This window comes from Pomacea canaliculata, linkage group LG2 (assembly GCF_003073045.1).
Source record: "Pomacea canaliculata isolate SZHN2017 linkage group LG2, ASM307304v1, whole genome shotgun sequence".
Classification (NCBI taxonomy): domain Eukaryota; kingdom Metazoa; phylum Mollusca; class Gastropoda; order Architaenioglossa; family Ampullariidae; genus Pomacea; species Pomacea canaliculata.
In genome coordinates this window covers 40,929,265-40,936,189 of record NC_037591.1, presented here as the reverse complement: position 1 = coordinate 40,936,189, position 6,925 = coordinate 40,929,265, and the positions used below count along the sequence as shown (strand labels likewise).

Genomic DNA, 6,925 nt, shown 5'->3' with positions numbered 1-6,925 from the left:
ATAAATAAATAAATAAATAAACGACAAGCATTATTCTAAACAGAACAATTCATCTAAGAACAAATTAACAGCTCAATTAAAAAGCCCTTCAGAGAGCCCACTCAGAGAAACAAAGAATAAGTATAGACAGCTCCAGGACTCTTAAACAACGAGCGCCATCTTACATTCCTGTTAATTGATGAACAGATAAAGGTAGGTGTAACGTTTTGTGAGAGGAGTGCAGCGATGAAAAGTTTGCGAGTATGAGTATACATCTACATGTAGCTACACTCGCGACACTCTTCTACCTTTTTACACATAAAGGTGCGGACAACGTTAAACACATTTAATCGTTTCAAAAAAAGCAATAAAATGAGAAAAAAAAAATAGTTCCGACTACCGTCTGTAGAAAGTTAATAATCTCTCCAACACTGGACACTCCATTTATCAGGCAATCCGATACGAGCAGTTAGATGATTCCGGGTACAAAGTCGGTACACACAGGTCATCACAGAGTTTTATCAAAGACAGAGAATTGTCGGCACGGATACAAGCCGCTCTGTCCTCAGCAGGCTGATTATACACAGTGTTAGAGTTCAGGAATGAAAAGCAGGTTGGAGTGAACAAATCTTACACGTGGACATGCTCTCCGCCGCTCAACAAGGACTATTGTGAAGAATCTTGTTATCTACTGTGTTCACCCGAGTCCCTCTGACTGCAAGCACAAGGTCATAAGCTTTTCGAATAATTTCTGGATTTTATTACTTTTTCTTAATGCTCTTACTTACCTTACACTTACAGTCTATTTCGTCCTCTCAGATATCCTCCATATATTTTGTGCAACGACATTTCGCACTTGGTTAAAAATTTATAAAATGCAATTTTAATTGATCACATTGAGGTCAGTTACATGACACAATAATGTTGTGGAAAAAACATGTGAGATCGCAAGAAACGGCTTTGGATAAAACATTATCAAAATTGATTCATTTATTCCAGACAGACGACTCAGAGATTCTTCTACTACTATTTGTTTCCTAACTTTTGTATATGCACTTCTATGTCATGTTTAATTAAGACTCTGAACTTGTACACAAAGCCTAAATGAATAGTAAAGTAGTTTTGTTATTAAAAGGGTCTGTCAGTAAATTATTTCTGCTAACTTCTGTTTTACATTGCATTCGTCTGATTAACTTTTTAGTTTGGTATTAATTTACATAAATAAATTTACATAAATATTCGTAATGCAACATCAAAATTATACAAAAACACATCTTACCTATATTAATATACACATTAATAATCAAAAAGGTATGATCTTTACCGCCACTACAGGAGGCAACAAAGCTTTATTCGGAGACCGCGGCAATCTGTGATTGTTTGACGAGAGGAACTCGAGTGTCTGACAGTACAACTGTTACGTCACTTGGGGGAGACAATACTCACTTGCTCTAGCGCATTCTTTATCCCTTAGTTTGACTATTCCTCCTTATTTGCACCCTTGAGTAGAATCTACTATAGAAAAGATGAAATTATACAAGAGCAAAACACTTTCTTTCACAATTTGAAAAACAGGAACAAACCATGAACATTTTGATACAGCTTTTGGGACAGTGACTTTTTCAAAGTAGTTTGTCTTTCTTATCTTTGAGACTTGGTGATGTAAGTGAGGGATACTACAACTGCCAGCTTCTTATGTACCCTCGGGCTCTCAGAGGATTCAGCTTGGAACGGATATTTGGCTAATGCTCTTATCACGACTCTCATGTTTCTTCAACTGGTAGACTTTATAAACAACCGAAGTATGAGATCTTTTGTCGTGTATAGAAAGTTCCGGAAAGGTAATTTGAGTAGACAGCAGACAATGGAAAATCATTCCAGTTCATCAGTGTCCTAGCTTCTTTTCTTTTTTTTTCCACTAAATTTCTGCACAAACATGTGACTGGTAAGAGTTCTCCGTCCTATTCTTGCGGCAAAGTCGCCCCAGTCCCTATTCCACAGTCGTCTGATTGCAACGAAAACGTTTTCTGAGAAACCAGATGGACACAGGATAGACTGTACTGAGGGAACAGCTTTCCACCTTTAGTATTACAAAAGAATATGCGGGCATAAAATATCCAGAAATTTTCCTGATAAAAAAAAAATATACACCAAAAAGCATTTTATTGTTTTGTATGAAAGATTTTTGACCTCCACAGTTTACTGCCAGTGCAGTTACTACAACAAAGTGTATCTCATAACACGGTTCAATATATTTACAAGTCTATCCTCACATGTAATGTTTAATGGAAGTCAATGTAAAAGGCGGAAATACATGATCTGACAAGTAAAAAAAAATGTTTTCTTTGTGGACATGTGCCGCTAAAATCTGCAGCAAATCTGTCTTTCCTGCCTGTAGTGTTCCCACCGACCTCACACACACACACACAGACTGAGTTGTGTGCAAAAGCAAGTGAACTTAGAAAGTATGAGAAGTGAACGAGAGACAGAAAACGAGAGAGGATTAGATGGGAAAAGTAGGAAGTCAGTCTTTGGTGATGCGACTGCTGATAACTTATCAGTGAAAAACACATTTGAAGGTTTCTAACTATTCACTGAAGCTCCTCCCTGTCCTACGGATGTTAAAATCCTATTAAATCTTTGCGTGTATCCTCTCTGATGTTTTATCATCCCAAATTTTTATTCTCTTGACATAAAGTTTCCAGATTATGTTTTGTGTGTGTTCTTATTATTCTCCGTGCTTTATTATGATTTAAGTATGACTTTACTTTATTATGATATTTTTTTTCTCTCGAGTGCGGGGGACACACAAAGATCTGTATATGCCATCACTCTGTATTTCTACCACCACCAGTTGGTGCACCTCACCTTGTAGTGGTGTGGTGACTTGCACACCTTGTCGACTGACAGAGCGATGTCGGCGGGTGCCTTGTGCTCCTAGCACTGGCTGGCAGGTGTAACCAGGCCCAACAGGTCTGTCAGGGGAGAGGCCAGACTAAAATGTTGCACCCTGGCCCTCCAGGTTTGGGGTTTTGCTTTGGGCTAACAACCCACTCATTAGAAAATAATCTATTACAGAAATCGCAACAGAACCAGAACAAGGGCCTGGTCAGGAAGAGTCCTCTCTAGAAGAGCTTATGACGCGTGCTGGTTGTCGCGCAGTCGGGCGTCGCGGGACTTGTTCTCTCACAGACACACTCGCAATCACACAGACTTCCACGCCCTCGGCGCGAGCAACGAAGTCAATCACTCCTTAGTGGACACAAAACACGCACACGAAGGGACAATCATTACATCAAATTACGTCAAAATACAACACAGAGAAAGCGGTTTGTTTGGTTTTTTGTTTGTTTGTTTGTTTGTTTGTTTGTTTGTTTGTTTGTTTGTTTGTTTGTGTTTTATGCCGTTCTAGCAACTATGGCTATATCACGGAAAAAAGTATTTGCAACTTTAAAGGTTGTGGAATATAAACTTCCTAATTCTTGTAAACATGATACATTTTTAAAGGCTAACATAATAAGTAACCAACATGTAAAAAAGGGTGGGAAAGCATTAAAAGGGGTGTTGAAGCCCAAAAAGGTTACTATCACACCAAAAACAAAACAGAACTTTCAGGATATTAAAAATGTTAAATTTGATGGTAGAGCCCTATTTTCTTCAAAAAGGAAAAGATTGCCGCCCATGGGACGGACCTAAATAAGAAAAATAAAGATGTTTCTATAAAAAATTGACAACGAATAGTCTGAAGCTTTGGACAGATAATCAAAAAGTGTAGAACATTAACATTTTCCTTACACCAGGGACAAACAGGTGGTGGTTTACCTCGTAAGATTCTCCTCCCGTCTCGTTGGACGGCAAGAAGGTAGGCTGTCGGAAAGGAAGGGAAGGGTGGCATATAACTTGTTTTGGCCCAGAGTGTCCCAGTGGCATTGCCATAAGGACTGAATGTAGGCCGAAAATAAAGATTTGCAGCCTGATGAAGCAAGTGATTGAAGTTTACCAGGCGACTGACATGCAGCCTTGGCAGCCTGGTCTGCTCGAACATTGCCTGGGATACCAGCCATGGCCAGGAGCCCCCCCCCCCAAAAAAAAAAAAAAAAAAAACAACAAAAAAAACAAAACAAAACAAACAAACAATGTCCTTATTTTGCTGAAAGAGTGCTGCATGAATTTTATCAATCTGAACCACAAGGGGGTGGTCAGAAACATTTGAAATAAGGGCTTGAAGTGCAGAAAGAGAGTCTGAAATAATGAAAAAGTTGAGCTCCGAGGATCGGTGAGCATGCCGCAAGGCAAGCAAGATGGCATGAAGTTCCGCTGTGAAAATAGAACATTCTTCTGCCAGTCGGACTGAAACAGCCCGGTGTGGTTGGCAGGACGGAACTGCTGCCGCAGCGACTGGGCCCCCACTTGGGATTTTGGAGCCATCTGTGAATACAGAGCAGAATTCAGGATAATCAAAGAAAGCGGAGGGGAGTCCCTCCACTGATAAGAAAACATTACATAACACACACAAATATTTAGATACTCCCCCCAAAAAACTTCTTGTGTCCATGTGGTCGGACGCGACACTGAGTGTTCACTATAAGAACAAAGCTTATCCGCCTCCCAGGCCGTTGCCTGAGGCAACGTGATGCTGACGTCACCACGTTCAGTGACTGCGTCACTTCCTCGCCTATTGCCATGCAGCCTTGGTGATTACACAGTCCGTCCTCCCCACGACTTGATTTTCGGAACCTGGTCGACAGTCCACCGACAATTCCACACGGGTTTGGTCACTCTCTGATGGTCGACAGCACTCCGTCCTCAATTAGATGACTTACGGCACTCTGTCCACACTTCGGCATTAATGTCCCCCAGGCTACCGTCTGATTCGGCTCGTGATGCGTTGATTCTGCCACACGCAGAAAACGCCAAAGAAAGTGGAACTGCTGCCAGGACATGTCCACAACTTAGGGAAAGCACACAGTCGAGGGCTGGGTACACTAACGTCTCCCGGCACAGCAGCTCTTTTCTATCATTGCTGATACGACCCCAGGCCCTCAAAATATAGTCTCGGTCTAACCCTAGGGCTTCCACTCTTCCATCGCAATGGGGCCCCCACCCCCATGTCTTACGTCAAGGCCAGTATCCACAGACTCTATCAAGTACGCCCCGTGGCTTACGATTTGCCTCCGAGGTGAGTCTTTTACCTCATGATTACTTCATTTCTCCTGACCTGGACTAGACGGCTGGCCACACCAAGCCCCGGGCACCCTTTCCTGATCCCCACCCCTTGACCACCGAGGGAGAAAGCGACACGCGACACTCGTCGTTTAGGAAAACCAGCTTGACGACTCATCTTTTGACGTGGCAAAGTAGCAGGCAGACCTAAAAACAATAGCAAAACGTTTATAACACCTTCACAACATCTGAGAATAAAAGCTAGCACCAACAGATTGGAAGATAAGCAAACTGGTCAAGTTACCAAAAAAAGGAGACCTCTTCCAGTGCAACAATTGACGGGGATAATGCTGCTGTCCATTTCTAGCAAATATCTGACCAGGATAATACTAGAGAGATTAAAGAAAAGCACTAGACAAGAGACTGAAACAAAAGCAAACAGGGTTTAGCCACAATAGGTCATTCGCTGAACATGTCGTCACCTTTTTATCATCATTGAGCAGTCTGTCTATCTATCTTATCCAGTGGTTCTTAACCTTGTTTGAGGTACCGAACCCACAAGTTTCATATACACATTCACCGAACCCTTCTTTAGTGTCATCACGAATTGCGGGTGTGTCTTGACCTCCGTGGCGGAGGCTCCACCGAACCCCTGAGACCGACTCACCGAACCCCTAGGGTTCGATCGAACCCCGGTTAAGAACCACTGATCTAATCCTCTTCATGCATCAGGTTGCACACAAGGCCTCAACCAGAGTCCGCAACCTATGTCGATCAGCTGAAACCCGCTCTAGGTCACCCCCATGCCCCAGCCCTTTCCTTTCGTCTCTCTTTCCACTGTTCCTCTCCAACATTGAGTAGTCTATTGAGTGGCAATCTTCCCTTTGTATAGGTTATGTGGACCTCAAAAAGGCCTTTGACAGTGTAGACGAGGACGTCATCTAGAGCTTGATGATCCACTACCGCGTTTCGCCTAACCTCACAAACATTATCCAGAGGTTGTACTCGTTCTTCCAAGTTATCAACAACTGCAAGCTCACTAACATCTCTGTAATGAAGACTGGCGTAAGACGGTTGAATATTGTCACCGACAATCTTCCTCATGATCATAGGCTAGATTACACGCAAGACGACCCAAGACAACAACAGTTGTGTCTTGTGGACCTTCACCAAACAGCTAGAGGATCTGGACTTTGCAGATGACACTTGTCTCCTGTCTCATAGGATGCAGCATACACAGACCAAAGTGAACAAGCTAGCAGAGGAAGTGGAGAAGACTGGCTAAAAGGTTAATAGAAAGAAGACCGAAGTGATGAGAATCAACAACAAGCAGGAACTCCCAATCTAGCTTCAAGGAGAGAACATTCTGAAAACATAGCTTCGTGTATACGGAGGGGGGGGGGAGGCATTGTCAACAAAGACTGTGGAGTGTTTACTATTATGACGCTTAAGTGTATTTCATTTTTTTCTAACACAACAAAGAACAAAGTTAACGATTTCTACTAAAAGTTGATGTGGGACTATGCCTATTTCGATCGCAAGAACAAAAAAAGGCTGTAGGTCTCCTCTGAAAAAAATCAGGAAACCTATGTATCAGATATTGTGTGTAGTCGTGAGATGGATAACACATCTGATACACATTAATGTTAGTTACTGAACTACACATTATCAGAACCTGTTAACTGGATGGCCAAATACTTTGCCCCTACACAATTATCTGATGAATAATGTTTACCGCTGCGGTTGTTTCTTCCCTGTGTACTTAGGGAAAATATTCGTGTTG

The 6,925-nt window shown here is 42.1% G+C and overlaps 1 protein-coding gene across 1 annotated transcript in view; it reads left to right on the top strand.

Moving 5' to 3' along the window:
* The window catches only part of LOC112556882 (low-density lipoprotein receptor-related protein 4-like), a 454,098-nt gene that overhangs the window by 216,955 nt on the left and 230,218 nt on the right, over positions 1-6,925 (top strand). The window lies entirely within an intron of this gene.